Genomic DNA, 19,082 nt, shown 5'->3' with positions numbered 1-19,082 from the left:
CTCATTAAAAGCACCCTTCTTAATATCCATTATGCATTTAACCCATCCCATCTCTCCCCTCCCCTCCAGCAACCCTGTTTTTCTCCATAGTTAAGAGTCTATTTTACGGTTTGCCCCTTCCTCCCCCATCCCATGTACATCCGTTTTGTTTCTTAAATTCCACATGTGAGTGAAATCATATTTAAGTTTATACCTATCTGGGATTTCAAACTGTATCTGAGGCAAATTATTCATTTTGACAGAAAGTTAGCAGAAAGCCTGGTATATTTTAAGAATGAATTAGGGGTGCCTGGGTGGCTCAGTCGGTTAAGCTGCCCACTTCGACCCAGGTCATGATCTCATGGTTTGAGAGTTCAAGCGCCGCATGGGGCTCTGTGCTGACAGCTCAAGAGCCTGCAGCCTACTTCAGATTCTGTATCTTCTTCCCTCTGTGCCCCTTCCCTGCTGGTACTCCGTGTGTCTCTCTCTCTCAAAAATAAACATTAAAAAATGAATTATTGGGGCTCCTAGGTAGCTCAGTTGGTTAAGCGTCTGACTCTTGATTTCGGGTCAGGTTGTGATCTCAGAGTTCATGAGATCAAGCCCTGCCTCGGACTCTGTGTTGACAATGCAGAGGCTGCTTGGAATTCTCTCTCTCTCTCTCTCTCTCTACCCCATCCCCCGCTCCCTGAATAAATAAACATTAAAAAAAATGAATTATGTGTTTGTAGGATAAATTGTTAAGGGCAATTGTTTAATTTATGGAAGGTATTGGCATGTAGTACAAGCCAATGGAATAGATAATAGGAAGATAAATAAGAGAAAGAGGCAAAGAAAATTATTTAAGTGTATGTGTGTGTGTGCATAATATAATATTGGATACATACTAACATAAGGTAAAATCAAAATATTTAAATGATTAATTGCTGGGGCGCCTGGGCGGCTCAGTTGGTTGGGCGTCCGACTTCAGGTCAGGTCACAATCTCATGGTTTGTGGGTTCGAGCCCCCCCCCCCCCCCCCGTCAGGCTCTGTGCTGACGGCTCGGAGCCTGGAACCTGCTTCGGATTCTGTGTCTCCCCTCTCTCTGCCCCTCCCCTGCTCATGCTCAGTCTCTATCTCTCCATAATGAATAAACGTTAATTTTTTTTAAAATAATAAATGATTAATTGCTAGTTTTAACAGATGAGAACAATGAAATTTTGAGGAATTAAGTATATTTTTCTGATCTTATAACTAATAAAGGGTAGAGGGATATTGAAATTAAAGTCTTTCTTATTGCAAAGCCAGTAACTCACTGATGCTCAAATAAACCCTTCATTAACATTTTATTATATGGGAAATTCCTTTCTGGTTTTTCACAACACTTAGGTACAGTCTATATTTTACTGCTGTTTCTGTTACTAGGTGTAATTTTATGGGGAAAAAAACTAATTTTACTCTTCTGCTGTAGACTTCATAGTATTAATGAAACGATGTGTTTGGAATGTGGATTTAAAACAGTCTGAGTCCGTGAATGGAAGCAGAAGATCTAAATATTTAATATTTCAGAAAATATAACATTTTATATTTTCAGAAAATATTACATTTTGTGTTTCAGGAAATATAGCATTTTATATTTCAGAATGTATGACCGGGAAACGAACATAGCTGTAAACTCATGGACTGGTTGATATTTAAGATTAGGGAGATATTATTGCAGAATATATAAATTCAAATTCCACACAAACTGAATGAAATGGTATCTTAGTGACATGTGTGTAGGGTTGGTAATTATTTTGCATATGCAGGTACCCTGTCTTGCCTTTAATTTAGGTCATACTTAGATTTGAGTATATCCCTTTATTGTCTCCAAACCGTCAGATTCTTAAATATTGCTGCCTCAGAATAAAGGGTATATAAGAACACTGTAAAAGCCCGGAGTTACTGGAGTTTGAAATGAAATTCTGGAGGGGCTTGCCACGTATGTCTGACTTTTTAGTTTCCGATGCTTGAGTGGAAGATGCCGAGTAATTTATAGGATGAGAGATGGCCTCAAGTCTGAGAAAAGCTTCTATTGGTGAGAGTAAATATACGTGTTAGTTTTGGGGTTTACCAATCATAGACAAAGTGTGTCTAACACAATACCTCGCACACAGGAGGTGCTCCATAAGTGAAAGTCATTTTAGTAAATTAAAATTGTATCCATTATAGGATATTTAAGACTTTAAAGATATGCTTTTCATTTGTCCTATAATTTACACAGCATTTTGCAGTATTGAGAAGTAGTTGAGAATTATATTGACCCTTGAATGTGATTGGTAAACATGGAGAAGATGTCAATATAATACACAATTTGCATTGATTCATCCGTTATTCTCCCCAATTCTTTACTGGTTCACGTCATTAAGTAACATCAAGTAGATTCAGAGCACATCAAACAACCAAAGGCAAATGGTAGCAACAGAAAACAGTCACTCACACATCCTTTCACCTTGTATTCCTTCTGCTGGGCCCACACTGACCTCAGATTTTGTCTTACAAGTGCTTATTGCATGAATCTGTAGCATCTTTGTGCTGCATTTTGTGTTTTTGTTCCCCACGCTTCAGAAATCTCAAGTGGTTTCAGCTGCTCTTTAAAGGTTATGCCCTTTATGTATCAGAGTGCTTATGTATTTATTAAGAAATTCACATTTTTCTACGAAGTGATTAGGGTTGCTCTGTTTTCCTTAGTACTCTTATCACAAATTTGCATTTATTCTTTAGTGGTCTTTCCCTAAGCCACATTTCCCCCAGGAAGCCTCTTCTTTTTAGAAGAATTGTAGAATTTTTAGAATAAATTTTGCTGAATGTGACATTTACGGAAACGTTGACTTGTGCTGTTTCTATTTAGTGTCGTGCTGTGTAGTGGAAAAATCACCTCCAGTGGAAAGCATAGTATGGCATTATGATGGTGCGATTAAAAATCAAGTATGTGAATATTTAATACATATATATACAAGTTAGCAACTTTGTAATCAATCAACTTCATTTAATAAATATTTTTCAGAGCCTCATTTGTACCAGTTTCTATATTAAGTGCTAAGATGAAAATTCTTTCGAAAGAGGTTAGATTTATCCAGTGCCTTTGTGAAACTTCTATTCTAGCTGGCGGGACAGAGATAGAGATGGGAAATTACAGTACAATACAGTAAGGGGATCTTAGGAGTGGTGTAACGTATTTGATGGAATAAGAGAGTAACACTGTTACGATTTCTGAATGGAATAGGGCAAACCCACACTCACTAGTTTTATCGGGAAAGAGATTTATTAAATAGCACTAAGTCACTTACAAATTTTCAAGGAAAGCCAAAGGAATCAAGTTTGGCAGGGGCTCAGTCGGGAATGCTGTCTAAATGTCATCACAGGGCTATTCCAGTGATGAATCTTTGCTGCTTCTTCTGAGCCTAGATGCCACTGCTTTCATCATCCAAGGTGGGCACAGAGTATGATACCTCTGCTGCCATATTTATATCCAAATAAACTTAGTGAGAGACTTTTTTCTACATGGCGGTAGTTTGTGTGAATAGAAGTTCTACGAAGAAGTGCCTGACAGATGTATTTTGTATTACATGCCTGAGACACAGCTAAATATTCGAAAAGTACGATTCTGGTGTCTACTTTTGAGAGTCATGGAATCTCATGTTAAATTTTGCCCGGAGAAAAAGAGTGTATACAATGCTGGCCAACCCATTATATGGAGAGTTATCCAAACTTCCCATCTCTTAGCTTGCCAATATAACTCATCTAAACTGACACAAGACAGCAGCAATGACATTGGAGCCATGAGAACAAAAGTTAGAATGTTCTTAATTAAATGAGACTTAACTAACTCTTTTTTGTTTGTTTGTTTGTTTTTTTACATTTATTTATTTTTGAGAGACAGAGAGAGACAGCGTGAGCAGGGGAGGGGCAGAAAGAGAGGGAGACACAGAATCGGAAGAGAGAGAGGGAGACACAGAGAGAGAGGGAGACACAGAATTGGAAGAAGGCTCCAGGCTCCAAGGCGTCAGCACAGAACCTGACACGGGGCTCGAACCCACGAACCATGAGATCATGACTTGAGCCGAAGTAGGACACTTAGCCAACTGAGTCACCCAGGAGCCCCTAGACTTAACTAGCTCTTAAAAAAAATAAAATAATGCTTATATTGGGTCCAAAAAATACAGGAAATAGGGGGGAAATCAGCTTAAGTGTATAAATATATACATTATACAGGTAAGGGAATAATACCTTCAGTAAACATCTCAGCATCCTTACCTCAGAGTGTAATACGCATCCCTACCTTTGTTTAGTTTTGCCTACCTGCACAGTGGTGGAGTACAAATCTTTTCAATTCCACCTCTCAGTGAATGTGAGTGTCCAAAGCATCCTAGGGATCCCAGGTTCATATATACCCTACAGAATTCACATGTATAGCAATCACTTGATATCTATACCTATACGCGTTGATTGTGCTATGGCCTCGATGTTTGTGTCTCTCAAAATTCAGATGTTGAAATCCTAATGCCTCTCTGTCATGGAGCCATTGGGAGGTACTTGTCATAATGGTGGAGCCCCCATGAATGGGGTTAGTACCTTAAAAAAGAGACCTATAGAGCTTTCTAGTCCCTTCTACCATGTGAGGATACAGTAAGAAGACAACAGCTATGAACCAGAAAGAAGACTCTGGACTTATTCTTGGAATTCCCAACCTCCAGAACTGTGAAAAATACATTTTTGTTGTTTATAAGCTACCTAGTCTGTAGTATTTTGCTATAGCAGCTTGAGCAGGCTGAAAGCTAGATAGAAATGATAGAGAGATGATAGATAGATAGATAGATAGATGATAGATAGATAGATATAGATATAGATAGCTTATTTTTTTCTAGTGGGAAAGATGCCCAAATGTCAGTCTGAACTTCTTATTCAGTAAAATGCTTTGCTGTTCTTTTTGTGAAATTATTTCTTTTAAGGAACTTAACATTTCTAATCCAGTAGAGACCATAATAGGCAAATGTGAAGTTAATACACATATGCCTTTCATTAGATACAATATTTTGGGGAACATCCCTATATTCTGGCTATCAGAGGAACAGTGAAACATATCACTTTCTGGTTCAGAACATGTGCCATATCATGTAGGACATGATCTACGTATAAAGTTTCAAAAAATATCTTTCTATTTCATAAACCAACTTCTTGTAGGTGATACAGTGTATGCTAAGATCAGCAAATCCCAAGGATATTACCTATTTCCATCATTCTCCACCACAATGGAAATACTAAAAGTTATGCATGAAAATGTGTACTGAATATGACATTTTGGTAGCTTAATGAATGACATTATAAACAAATAGATCATGAGCAGGGAAGACAAAATCAAATTACAATACAATACAAGAAGTACCTATTGTACCTTCCATGAAGGATGGTATCCAATGGAATCATCTGGCTCCATTAGCTCTTGCGACTATGGTAGTGGCTAGTTTTCACTTCAGCTGTTGGCAATATTGAACACTCAACAGGACTGGTAGCCAGATCAGTAATTGCTGACAGGAAAGTTATATTGATGAACACATGACACCAAGGTCATTCTGTTTGCACATCCATTTCAAAAGCAATACGGATGGTGGAAAAGACTGACTTTTACAGTATAGATTATCTTACTGATCTAGTTTTTGAAAGCTTCATGTGTGAAAGACAGCTTTGGACAGCTGCCATTTTTTTTTTTCTAAAAATGTCCTTTTAACTAATCCCACAATAGCTTTTGTTAAAAATTCCTAACTATTGACAAAACCATTAACCTTCCTCCATGAACTTCCATAAATCTTTACCTCAGATTGTCTTTTCTTCCAGGGAAAGAGGACAGATATGTTTTATGTGATGCAAAAAGATATCAGCCTCTCCCTCTGTCTTCACCTATCTAAGTGTCACTACCTCTCTTATTATTATGTCCCGAGATTCACGTCCAACTGTGTCACCATTAATGCAAAAACATCTTATACTTGTAACCATATTTTTTAAAAATGTTCTGTCTCGGTTAAATGATCATAGAGAATTCCCAAGAAGCTAAAGGTGTGAGCTTTGGAAACGTGAACTACATGCTCGTGTGACTTAATTTCACCTTCAGGTAACTGGGTCTACTCCACAAAAAGATTGAGTAGTTCCCCTTCACCCAAGAGTATGAAGTAATCCACCCATCCCAGAGGACACCACATTGCAAATACCAGTAGAGAACGCCTTTCCCAGGTGTGACAGGACTTGGCGTTTTTAGCATCATAGTACATTGATCCAGCATAAGAGTTGACGCAGTGGCTGTTTGCCACTGCTTCCATACCTTTACAGTTACACGTTATGAGTGTTTTAGCAGGTGTCCCAAGTCTGGAAGATGATGTAAATGGCATACACCATTTAAATGTATTTAAATCTGGGATAGTACTTGTGTCCATCCAGCCAAGGTGATTTTACTAATTAGGAATTTAATTTGCTGCTTTATTATTCCATTCTTTCTTTCTACTAACCCTGCTGCTTGTGGATTATAGGGGAGATGGAACCTCCATTCAATAGCGTGTTCTTTTGCCCAGTCTTGCACATAATAATCTTTGAAAAGTGACCTCCAATGACTATCTATTCAATGAGTGTATCCATACATGGTACTCACTTCTCCAATCCCCTAATGGTGGCAGCGTGGTTTGTGATGACAGGGAAATGCCTGGGTTAGGCCAGTAGCAGTGTCTGCACAAACCAAAGAATATTTAAAAACTCATGTGGAGAGAAGGGGCCAATATAATCAATTTACCAATTCCTCGCTGGTTGAGAATTCTGGTGGGTGGCCCCAGACTTCTTTGGCAGTTGCCTTGGACATTGTTTAGAACACACAGGACAAGTTGTTACTGAATTAACCAAATAATCATATTTTAAGAGCAGTCCTGCATCCTTGATAATACTTCATCCCATCCAGCTGCTACAGAGGCCACTCTTCCTATGCACTCAATATGCTGTATCACCAGAAGAATAAATTGCTAGGGCTTGTACCCAACCCAGGACATCAGCTTCCAGATTGTCAGGGGAGGGGGGCTGTCAGCACCTTATGAGCCAGAACTTGGAAGGCAGGAAGGACTGCCTCAGGTTGTTACATATAAACCCAAATGTCTTGTCACCTATCCTGACCCCACAAGGGCTTATTCACAATCATCCACCCTTTGGTTCCCCATTATCCAAGCCATAGGGTTAATCCCTATACAACAGCTGAACCGTCAGCACAGAGGATTAATGGGGAAATCATCTTGCAATGAGTTTTGTTTCCAATGGACCCAACTTGTTGCATATTCAGGTCAAAAAAAATATTTCTCACTTAAAGTCCCTAAATCTTCATTCCAGTCATTCAACTACTGTGGTGTTTTGTATCCCTAGGGAGTAGCTGCTGCCCATGGTCTTTGTAATCTCCATAGTATCTTCATGTTTTCTTTCTCCAATCAATTGTTTCCCTTAGGAATATCCTGAAAGCATATGATCTATTGAGTAGATACTCAGTGCATTGTTGGAGTGTATTTCTCCAAAGGTTTCAGTTCTCCCATTCTTCAGATGACTCTGCCTTTGAGAATATATTGAGTCGGGAAAATAAATGAAAGATTATTGTCGTTCTCAAGGCACCTCAAAGCTGGATCAGAGTTGTTTCCCTTACTAACAAGATTAAGTTATTACTTTGTGGGTTGCCGACACATTTATAAATTAAGAACCTAAAGATCTATTATGCACCACCAAAGATGCCAGCAGTGGTCACCCTGAATATGGACACCATGTTGACTTTGCTTTGAAGGTTAACTGCTATCACCTTGACTCAACAGCTCAAAAATCTTCTATCCTTATTGAAATAAGGAGTATTGTTTCAACTGTGACACATTTCACTTACAGAAAACAACCACGGTGGTGAATTATAAAGATGCTATCACTCCTCTCAGCAATAAACTTATCAATCTTAAAGTTAAAATAGGATTTCCTGGACCTGCTTAAGAGATATATTTAGGGAATTAATAACATTACAATTTCCCTAAGTCTTTAGATTCCTCCCTTTCCTCTCAGCAAGTAATTTCTGTCTTTCAACTTCATTTATAGAAGGCCACGGTTGAGTAGAGATTTCAATTAGTCAACCAAGCAAACAATTTGAACATCTGCCTGTGTATTAAACTAGCAGACTGTAATCTCAATCTCTGGGAAGTGTGCTTGTCTTAGGTCAGATGCCCTAGAAGCAGAGTCTGAGATCGAAACTTATGAATATTCGATTTATTAAAGAAGTAATTTTAGGCAAAATGAAATGAGGTAAGCAAGATAAGAAAGGGCAAGGAGCTATAAAAATGTAGTTTGGGGTACAATTTAGAACGATTCTGGTGTGATCTACTTGCTAATACGTGCCTTGTAGTTCTCTGCAAATGTACAGGTTGTTGGAAAGTCGGTTTCTTTTTCTTTTTTTTTGCAGGTCAGACATTCAAGAGCAGCAATATCTGAATCAGCCTTGGTGAGAGGGAGTCCACACTCCTGAGGGTTGGTGTAGACTTGATCTCTGCCACCTGCCACTACACAATCTGCGAGGGAGCTAAGGAAAGAGACTCATAAACCTTGAGCCTCATAGATCTTAGTCAAATAATTCTGCCCCCTTTTTTTTTCTCCAGGGAATTTTCTACAGTGGATGCTTTCTGGCATATGTTAAACAAAGACATCGACCATTGGTGTATCGTCCCACAGGTCTGTCTATATAAGTCTTTTCCAAACATCTGGCCCACAATTTTAAATCTTGCTTCTTCCAGGCCCTTGAGCAGCCAGCCAAACCAGTTGTAAATGCACGTGAATCCCTGTGTATCCTTAGCTGAGGACACTTGGGGCTATAAGTTCCGTCCTCTGAAAAATAATCTACTTCCCAGTGGCTCTACCACCATCTCTATGTATGTCTGGGGCATAGCAGCTGATCGTTTTTAGTTCACACCAACATACAGGGCTAATTCATCCAGGAACCAAATCTAGCATTTGCATTCTACCCTTAACTCACATGAGGAATGTTCCAGGAGTTCATAGTTATGGCAACCGTTTTGGTATGGCAGTGATGATTGACATGAGTATTTGGACCACCTGTTTATACCGATTACATACACCCAGTACCAAATGTAGAGCTATCATCTTATGATGGATGCTGCCATGCCTCTCACCAAATGAACAGTGCAGTGAATCTGAAAGCAAATAACTCATGATAGGAAGCTTAAGTCACAAGGGCCATTTGCAAGCCATGGTCAGATGCTCAGTCTCTACCAACTCTTATTAACATGCCAGGGGCTAGATTTTGAATGGCAGATAGTTTTCGGATGCAGATGGTAACAGAATTCTATGGCTTTGCACTAAAACTCTTCTTCTGTGCCTTGCTGAGAGAACTACAAAATGATTTTCTGCTATGGATATGTCTATTACCATGGTATCCGATGGGTCATATGGCCAAAGTAACATTCTGCTTGTACTTGCACTCTACTCACAACCTACAGACATTCACGTTGCTTGATGAAAGGACCTAAAACTATTTCCAAGTGTAGAATATACTGCTTCTAAACTGCAGGAGCTGATATGTTTGTACTTATTTTTTAGTGGCGAGTTCAATCACTGGCATTTTATCTTGGAGATGATGTCTATGGTATGCACAAGAATGCTAGAATATTAAAATGTTCACCAATACGGAAAGCCTTTGAAACTTTGTAAGAATTATCTCTGACCTTCTGCAGTACACATGTCCCCCAGAGGTATCCAGAACATGAGGTGTGGTTAACACGCCAGAATCACTAGGATAGACCAATGGTGGTTTATTTTGCAGAATTTCCTGATTTCAGCTTTCTTTAGACTAGATTGCGACAGAGCTAAATAAACAGCAGAGACCCAGGGCGGCATGTAAATATATGCCACCATCCAAATCAAATGATCCTCAACTGCTTTCTGTCCTCCGTCTTCTCAGAAATGGAAAAGAACGCACAGACCAGATCAAAAGCCACATACCATGTATCAAACACTGTGCCAATTTGTTTCGGCAAAAATACCACATCTCGCATAACAGCGGCGATTGGAGCTACTATTTTCTTACGTTGTGGAGGTCCACTGTCACTTGCCATAACGCATCCGGGTTTTACAGGAGCCAGACTGGTATACAAGGGGAAACACCATCCCTGAAGTTATTGAGGATGACATATTTGTTTGCCGTTTCATCTGGGATTCGACACAGTTTCCTATGGACTCTGTCAGCTCAGGCTCACAAGGAACAAACTTCCAAGCATTTTTTAATCACCTGGTAAATAGGCTGTGCTCTGGGATTCCTGAGGGAATCCATTTATCAGCCAGTGAGTTTGCAGGACTTACGTATGGAGTCTTTTCTGGTCTTCGCAGTTATCTGAACTTTGTATTTCTTCTCTCATAGTCTACTGTAACTCTCCTTACGTATGTATTTCATTTTTGTCAAACTCCCAAGAACTACCCCAGCGCTTTACCAACACTGCCCGAGGCATTGGCAGAACATCAAACGTTGTATCTTTGGAGAGTGCTTTATTTGAACAAAGTTTCTCTTTTCTAGCTGTATATTTCATCTTCCGTATCCATCTTCCTCAGGATCCACTTAGGCATGTTCTCTTGGTTTCTACTAATACCTATTTGTCACGTTCAGTACCCGTATACATAATACCACTTCCCCCTCAATAAGCCCAAATTCTCAGTCAGATTTCTGTAGGAAAACAAAAACAAAAACAAAAATAAAAATAAAAAACTTAACTTATTGGTAAAATATAAACTCTCAGAAGATACTATAGGGAAGAAGCTTCTTGACATCGGTGACATTGGCAATGATTTTTTTTTTTTATATGACACCAAAAGCAATGGCAACAAAGGCAAAAATAAATAAATGGACTGCACTACAGAGCTTCTGCTCAGGAAAATAAACAGCACAATGAAAAGATAACCCACAGATACAAACCATATATCCAAAAAGAGGTTAATATCCAAAATATCTAAGTAACATATGCAACTCAACAACAATAATAGTAATAACAATAATAATGATAATGATAACGTAGGTTAAAAAATGGCCAGAGGACCAATAGAGACATTTTTCCAAAGAAAGCATGCAAAGAAGACATTCATGAAAATGTGCTCAACAGCATTCATCATCAGGGAAATGCAGATCAAAACCACAATGGGGGATCGCTGCATGCTTGTTAGAATAGCCGTTATGAAAAAATGTCAAGACATAACAAGCACTAGTCAGGATGTAGAGAAAGAGAACTCCTGTGCGCTGTTGGTGGGTATAAAAATTAGAACAGGTACTATGGAAAAGATCATGGAGTTTCCTCAAAAGTATAATAATAGGACTACATAAAATCCAGTAATCCCACTCCTGACTATATGTCCAAAGGAAGGAAATAAGTGACTATCTCAAAGAGATATCTATACTCCCACGGTTATTGGACCATTATTCACAATAGCCAAGACATGAAAACTACTTAAGTGTTAATCAACAAATGAATGAAGAAAATCTGAGATTATCTGCCATCTATCTAATCTATTATCTATCATCATCACCATCTGATCTATATATCTTCAGCCATAAAACAGAAGACTATTCAATCATGAAATGAATAAAACCCTGCCATTTCTGAAAATAGAGATGGACCTCGAGGGATTTATGCTAAGTGAAATAAGACAAATATTGTATGATCTCACTTATATATGATATCTGTAGAAGCCAAACTCACAGAAACAGGTAGAACAGTGGTTATCAGTGGTTGAGAAGCTGAGGAAATAGGGAGATGTTGTCAAAGGGTGCAAACTTCCAGTAATAAGATGAGGCACTTCTGGGGATCTAATGTCCCTTATGGTGATTATAGTTAACAATACGATGTTACATGCGGGAAAGTTGCTAAAAGAGTACATCGTAAACATTCTCACCACAAAAAGTAAAAGTGGTAATTATGTGAGGTGATGGAGATGTGAACTGACCTGGTTTGGGTCATCATTTTGCTGCATATACATGTATCACACCATTACATTGTAAACATACATGACGTTATGTTATATGTCAATTGCATCTGAGAAAAGCTGGAAAAGAAAAACCTCAGTGATTAGTATAATTGGCAGGAGAAGTGGCGTGATAAGCACTGACCGCCATGTGAATCATTTGCCTCATTTAAAGCCTCTGGGTAATCTCTAAGCAAAGGAGAAGTGTAGGGTCCTCAAATAAGTGTGTGTTTGTGGGGGCAGGGTTCATTTCTGCATGTCTGATGGTTGCAGGGTTCAGAATTCTCAGATTTTCCTTTTAATTATTTTTTTTATGTTTCTACATTACATTTTAGACACAGAGAGAAAGAGACAGAGAGAGAAAGAGAGAGAGAGATCAGGGGAAGGGCAGAAAGACGGAGCCAGAATCTGAAGCAGGATCCAGGCTCTAAGCTGTCAACACAGAACCTGATGCGGGGCTCGAACTCATGAGCAGTGCCTGAGCCACCCAAGTACCCCTCGGGTTTTTCTCCTCAGACTTCCCCATACCCATTCCACTTTTGTTCTTAAGACCCTGACTTTGTCGTAGAAACTTCATCTGGATTAAAGACCCAGACTTCTCCATTATTATTACATCCTGAGCTTGATGTTTCAACATCATCAGCCCTCTGTCTGCAAGAGTCTAGACGGTCATTTACACACTGCCAGTGGGGGACTCTGACTTTAATACTTTGCCTTAAATTCCTTATGTATTGAATGGAGCCTGTCAGTTTCTCTCTTCAATGTATCAATAGTAATCTGCAACGGCCACACAATTACCCAGCCTTCCTAACTGCTGTCTCCACTGTATCTCTCCACCTATCTTTCACGGTAGGTATTTTCTGCACTTGTTTCTCCTTCCTCATCATGGTCAAAGATTCTAACAATTGCAATGTAATTACATACCTGGAATTATCAACATGTTCTTAACCATCAGTGATGGCATTCTTATTACCAGTCACTTGACAGATCACTGGGTTCGGGAAACCCAAACTGTGTCTCCGTTTCCTAGGTCCTCTCTGCATATATGTTGATTCAGCTTGGGTTCTTTAGAGACGGAACCTGAGTTGAGATTTCTGTACGTGTAATTTGTTGACAGAATTCTCAAGTGAGGAAAGTAAAATAGGAAGGGGGGAAGGGATAAGCAAGGATGGGGTGTCAGGTGAGATGCACCTTCAGCTTACTTGTGCAGCAAGCCTTGGAGTGAAAATGTCACCACCTTCTGTTCCAAGTAGACACAAGGGGGCAGAACTTTCTTCCCGGTCCATAGGATGTCATTGGCTAAGGCCTGAGGGGTAACGTATTGAACTCCCAGGAGAACTGAGCAGCAAGGCTTGTACTGTTCAAGGGCAATCTTTCAGAGAACTTTGAAGATTTTAGCCATCAGTGTAGATGGTTTCCTACTGCACTAAAATCAATATTTAGTCTAGTAGAAAAGTATGCTTTTCTTCCTGGTTAAGCTTATTTGGAATTTATTAATCTCACACACAGAGATTTGCTTTGTTTTCTGGTACACACACACAGATAAACAAACACACACACATATACATATAGAAAAAGAAACCCTCCAATTCTTCTTTGCTGTAAGTAAGCTCTCTTTTCCTGGGTTTGACTCTGCAACTGGACCCCAAGGGTAAGTTCTGATCTTACTTTTCTTGTAGGTCCAGAAAAAAATGAGACCATGGGGGAGGTAAAATGAAGATATTTGGATTCTCCTTGCAAGTTACCTGCCGCGGGTGTAATGAGTTAGTTCAGCATTCTAAAGCAATGCAGAAATGGCTCCATCAAATAGTTAAAAGGATGTACACACAGAACTGCTTTGGCTGGCAAAATATGATCAGTGGGGTTTTTGGGTTTGAGTCCCATGAATCTTTTCTGATGACCCTTTACAACATTTTAGTCTCATCCTTCCTGATAAACGACTGAAATTCCATGTAGTAAATCCAACAAAGCTAGGAACTGAACTGATCTAACTTGGCAGCCCAAGTGAGAAAATTCTTAGTGTGAATTTTGGTTATATGAACATCATATCTGAAAGATATAAGATTCTTTCAGGAGAGAGTTCGTCTCTTTGCCTTTGACTTGGCTTTGAGCTCAGAATTCAAGTCTTTACATCTTTTTATTTAGCTTCTCTGTACAGTTAGAAACAACCAGATCATCTCTTTAGTTTTTTTTAAATCTTCATGTCCTTAATAATATTCCTTATCAGTTGATATATATAGCGCCCTGTCTTGTCTTCGTTTTGCACATCTTTCTAAATGGCACATGGGATCATTTCACCACTTAACTCTGTATGAGGTGGGACCACACTGTTCCCTTTTGTGATAAAAGCATGCTTTTTCATCATCATCACACCCAAGCACAGCCAATAACCAATTCTTCATGCCCTTTTTCCATGAAAGTCTTTTACCTGCAGCACTCTTGGTACTAATTATTTTTTCTGTCACTGTTCTTTGCTGAAAACAACAGAAAACTAAAAATTAAACACAAAATTATTTAAACATGTTTATATGTACTGAAGTTCCAGGTTGTCTTGAAAATCAAAATCAAAATGGGAAGCTAGAGAGAGTGTATATACATCTGTACATCTATACATATGTACATACATGTACACATATACAAATACATGTGTATATATATATATATATATATATATATATATATATACACACACACACACACACACATACACACACACATCCCAAAATATACACAGGCTGTTATAATGGTGGCACATTTCGATTGTTAGGGAGTATGGACATTAAAATTCCATTACTAGGCTGCCTGGGTGGCTCAGTTGGATGTCTGACTTCTTGATTTTGGCTCAAGTCATGATCTCATGGTTTGTGAGTTCAAGCCCCATGTCGAGGTCCTCGTGCTGACAGTGCAGAACCTGCTTGGGATTCTCTCTCCTCCCTCTCACTCTGTGTCATAGACTCTAAGTCTAAAGCTCTTTTTGGCCAGCAAAAGAGTGGACGCAGGATGAAAGCAAGAGATAGCTAATGTCTGGGAAAAGACAAGAGCCCCGAGTAAGGGTCCTTGCCCCATTTTTATTAGGATCAGAAGGTTTACAAACACGGTGATGGACGTGCATAGAGACAATGAGTCTATCAACATTAACTTGTGAATGTGAGGGAAAGGGGGTCTTGAGGATATTTGTGGTTAGGGGTTTGGGTTAATACAAAATAAAATCCGGGCAGCGGGCAGTCGGGAGGAGGGTTGTTTACAGCGGACCTGAGGCAGCACCTCTGTTCATCTTTGCCACCCTAAGGGATGAGACAGCAAATAACCTCAGGGTTGACAAGGCACCGTTTCTTTTGTTAACCATCTCTACTCTGGTCTGGTTTGCATGCAGTGCAGCAGTCCATAGTCCAATTCACCAGTTTACCTAACCTGGCCTTATCCTCCTGTGAAAGCAGCTTTCTGCTATAGTACTAAATTGGGGGTGCTTTCACCTTGAACATCTAATCTTGTTTATTTCATATACCTATGTATTGGGCACCTTTGTGCCGTATCTATTTTAGGCCTTTGCCTCTCCCTCTCTATTTTGGGGGCTCTGCACCCCATCTCTATTTTGGGGTGCCTTTGCACCTCCCTAATTCTGGCACCTTTGCTCCTCTTTATTCTCGGTGTGTCTTTGCATTCCTCTATTCTTGGGGGACCAATCTGATTTCCCCAAACTCGGGTGTGAGCATTTTATGACTTTGTGTTTCTTGATGCCTTGTCAACCCATTGGTGTAAGTCTGGGGGATTCATAGGCTCATCCCCCACAACTCTGCTCCTCCCTTGCTCATGCTTGTGCTCTCTCTGCCCCTCTCAAATTAAAAAAAATTAAAACAACAAACAAACAAACAAAAACTCCATTACTGATACTAAACTCTGGACCCCACCACTAATATTGCTGTCTCTGTCGAATCTGAAAGAGGAATATTCCTGCAATTTATCATGATGGAACCTCTATGTGGCCTAATTTTGCAGGGTCACTAACTTCAGAATTAGATATATCTAATTGGCATAGTTATAAAATAGACTGGAAAAATGAATTGTATGTCTCAGTGTTGCAAAATGATGTACTCATAATTTGAAATTTTCCCAACTGTGGGGAAGTGTTCAAAAATGTTCATTGACCAGGGCACCTGGGTGGCTCAGTAAGATGAGCATCTGACTTTGGCTCAGGTCATGACCTCATGGTTTGTGAGTTGGAACCCCACATCAGTCTCACTGCTGTCAGCACAAAGGCCTGCTTAGAATTCCTTCTCTCCGTCTCTCTGCCCCCTCCCACTCACACACTGTCTCTCAAAAGCAAATAAACATTACAATTTTTTTTTAAAAATGTTCATTGAACAAAGACATGCTGAATGGCCAATAGGTTGAAAGTCTAATCAGCACTAGGAAGTACCTAAAAGATGAATGTATCATGTGGAAATCTTAGCCACACATCAGTGGAAACTCTGGGAAAATGTATAAGGAAAAAAGGAATGGTATATAAGAGGAGACAAAATAAAAGTAAGTCAGAATGGTAGGAATATAGGTCTAATTATGGCAAGGCAATTGGGGGAGGGTAACAAGAACAAAGGATCAGACTGGATAAGCAAGCAACAGCTACATCAGGAAAGGCTTTATGAGACTTGTTGAAACAATGGAGTCCAAGCAATGAAAATATCAAGAACTCTGCAATGTCTGGTATTTTAGCTTCCTTGCAAACTGTCAAGTTTCATGAATAACTCTGAAAGAGAAACACAAGATTTCTTGGACAGACATAAGTGAGATTCGTCAGGGTTTTCAGAATTTCTGTGCTGGTCCCCTGAGACTGAATTCTCCCAGGTTTATATGAAGAAGGCCCCAAAATACCTGCCCATGCAGTGGGTTGAATTACAAGAAAGAAATGGTGAGTTTAGGAGGCCAAAATGTTTTATATTGGGCAGTAAACTTTCCTGCTTTTGCTCTGGAGGAAAACATTATTTTTAGTTAACCCAATGGAAAGCATGCCTACCCTTTGCTTCGAAAGGAGCCATTTTCTCTACCGATATTTTTGAAAAGAATGAAAGGCAAAGAGCAGTCAGCCCATGTATGTGGAAGACATATAGAAATGGGAAATATCCAGGAAGAATCATTGAATATTTCCCACATAAATATACTTATGGATAAATCTTCTCTTTCATCATTTTTTTCTGAACAAAATTTTTTTTGAAACAAAATTTTTCTTAATTTGATTCTGTAGAATATGAAGAATGTTTTGAAGATAATCTTTCTTGACTAAAATGAATGGGTGTTCTAAAGAACAAATATAAAGAGAGGAGAAAGGACAGTTGTATACTGGGTTAAGAAAGAGAAAGTAGAGAATTATATACAAATAAGAATACGAATAAAATGACAAGCTAATATTTTATCTAGACATATGGTTATATATATAATAATTACATACAAAAATATTCTTTCCCCACATATATGCTGTATATGCAAATAGTAGTAGGTATTAATACCCCAAATCCAAAGACCTATTTGTATCAGGTTAAAAAATAATAAGTATATACACAGTAACACATACATAACTGACACCATGCTTCTGTAAACAACCCTATTTTTATATACTGATATACATATACATTTATACACATATATGAGTATTTTATATGTATTGTACATATATATTTGTATAATACATATACATATTTTCCAAGTCTATATTCAGTAGATGAAAGATGATTCTAAACAAGTAATTAACTTTGCTACTATTGAGTTGAATACCGAACAAAATGCTTTATTTCACTGTGAATGAAATTTTCAACTGAGCCATGCATATTCTATAATATCCAACTCGACCCAAACATCAGATATTCCTAGGAGGGAGGATATCAAGAAACCCAGATTATAGACTTCTACAAATTCTTTTTTCAGTATAGTAATATTTTGGCGGGGAAATTGTAATCATAAGTTACACCCAAGACTATTGACTTTATGGGCCTAGAACTAGAGATAAAAGAGATATATGTTTTCTAGCATTTTGAATTGAGTCATGGGTTCATCTTTAGCTAAAACAGCTTTCTAACATTCTGAGCTTTGTTTTCTGGTTATTTCCAGAATCACAGCCTGAAGCTCTGGCTATCGCTTTTTCTGTGAGAGGGATCTTTGCTATTTTCTTTACTTTCTTTATTTTTTTCTATTATTCATACTCTCCTCCTTCTCTGTGATGTCTCTAAGGATGTTTATCTTCTCGGTTAAAACCATAGGTCTTTTACAGGCTCCACAGGCAAACGGACAATGCAATAGTCACATATATATGAGCATGAGTCCCAAGTATCCCATTCATCGCAAAAGTTCGGGGGCTCAATAAAGTGTAATTTTTTCTTATATCGGGGATTTTCTTGTCACTATTGTTCCTGTTTCTCTCCCATTTCAGTTGCTAACAAAGGATCTATGACATTGCGATCGTAAGTGCTTCAAAATGCTGATCCCTGTGTAAACCCAGTGTCATAGAATTCTACCTAAACATTGTCTATTTCCCTAATACCACGTCAGAATTCACAGATATTTAAAACCTACGTTCTTTTCTTTAAATTCCTTTTCTGATTATCTGCCCACAAAGAAGTAGAGTTTTATTCGTCCTATATTTATAATACTTCTAAATGAAAACTTTGCTCCCGTCGGAGTGCAATTGCCATGAATATTTACTTTGACAATATAAACTCATTGCATTTATAATTTCTTTGAGTCTTCTATTTCCTTGAAGACATATCATGTTACTACTTGAATCATTTGATTTGCTTCCACAAATAATGTGATCTTTTTCATTGTATTTCCAAACACCATGCTTATATTACATGCTTGGTTTGTTATCAGGACGAAGGCTTCTGAAAATTAATATCCTAAACGGTAAAACTTGAATAAATTTGATGACATTCAAGAGAGGATCCTACCATTAATTTTGGGGACAGATGATGTGACAAAGTTGTGCGCGTTCATCAGACTTCAGAAAAGTTTTATTTCAAAACCTTAATGACCATAAGATAGAAGCCTGAGGTGCATATTTTTAATTTAAAAATACCTTCTCTAG

Source organism: Leopardus geoffroyi, chromosome A1 (assembly GCF_018350155.1).
Source record: "Leopardus geoffroyi isolate Oge1 chromosome A1, O.geoffroyi_Oge1_pat1.0, whole genome shotgun sequence".
In the NCBI taxonomy this organism is placed as follows: Eukaryota; Metazoa; Chordata; class Mammalia; order Carnivora; family Felidae; genus Leopardus; species Leopardus geoffroyi.
Note: the sequence above shows the minus strand (reverse complement) of the source record.